Genomic DNA, 1392 nt, shown 5'->3' with positions numbered 1-1392 from the left:
GCGAATTTACAAGATGATATACCAAGTTAGATTTCTGATCACATTCATCCATAGTAAAGCCTTCCAAATTCCACTAATGTCAGCTCACTCTTGACAAGGTATAGGCTCTGGGTGATGCCTTAGATCAAGAGCTCTGGATTATAAATTGGATCAAAGATGCAGAAAGTCTACACTGCACATTTCTTCTCTCTTTGTGGGGGGCTGGGTTCTGGATTGGGAGTTTAACCAACCAAGAAGGCACATTTGTGTGTGTGCACATGTATCCATGCGTCAGTGTTGAGGGATGATAATGGATAATGGAAGATAATCTTCCAACAGTGTACATAAACCATTGAAAACAATAACCTCCTAATGCTCATGCATGCTCATCTTACGAATTGATCTCATTGTCCCAACTTCTAGCTTAACGCTAGTAAAAAAGTCAAAAGTTATATCAATTGCATTGATATTGCTAAAACAAAGCATTACATGTAATATGCCTTCCTCCAATATTCAACATAACTGGGTGCTAGTTACAAGCCAATCTTTCAATTGCAACATAGGTACAAGTGATTGCAAAGAGCTATGTGAATAACTGCAATTTAGTGAACACTTCACTGCAACCCATTTCTCCAGTTTAAAAAAAACCATTTGAGAAGGAAAACTTAAAATTTGTTACATTTCCTCGAATATCTTAAGTTTATATGATCTTTGATCACCAAAAACGATCAACAGAGACTGGAGTGGAGTACCTCTCACAGTAATAGAAACCCAGAAACATTAGCCTTAACTAATCAGGGATGTGCATTGCAAATCTCAGTTTCATTTCCATTGCCATAAACCTTAGGTAGCCTTTCCACCGCATTCATGACTAGCATTTTGCTAAGCAAGCTAAAGCTACACTTGATGACGAATACAAGCACAATACACTATAACATCTAGCATCTATACCCTAACACTTATTCTCCAAATGAATCACATTTGCTCTTTTTCTATCATCATCATGCTCAGTGCTTCATCCTAGATTAATGTTCAAGAAAGTTGCTGGAGTGGAACGATTTTACCTTCTTTTTTTTGAAAAAAAAAAGGATAAAATCTTTAAAAAAAAAAAGAAAATCTAACATTACTCATAATTTGCTCCTTGTATCCCTCCATAGTTATCTAAGCACTGAGGATTATTAATTCAGAATTCACAACTATTCCAAAATCACGCCGCCCCGAGGGATGCAAAGGAGAGATAGAGGTTTGGTTCTACTAAAAGATAAATATAAATGAGCTGATAATCGCAAGGCTACTAAATTCATAGCATTTCCCTACTAGAAAAACTAAGAACAGATAAAGGAATTGTAATTTTATTACTTAAAAAGCTGGGAAAATTCAAGAGCTTGTAGAATTGAAATCTAGGTGAAATTC

Source organism: Manihot esculenta, chromosome 13, assembly GCF_001659605.2.
Source record: "Manihot esculenta cultivar AM560-2 chromosome 13, M.esculenta_v8, whole genome shotgun sequence".
Classification (NCBI taxonomy): domain Eukaryota; kingdom Viridiplantae; phylum Streptophyta; class Magnoliopsida; order Malpighiales; family Euphorbiaceae; genus Manihot; species Manihot esculenta.
Note: the sequence above shows the minus strand (reverse complement) of the source record.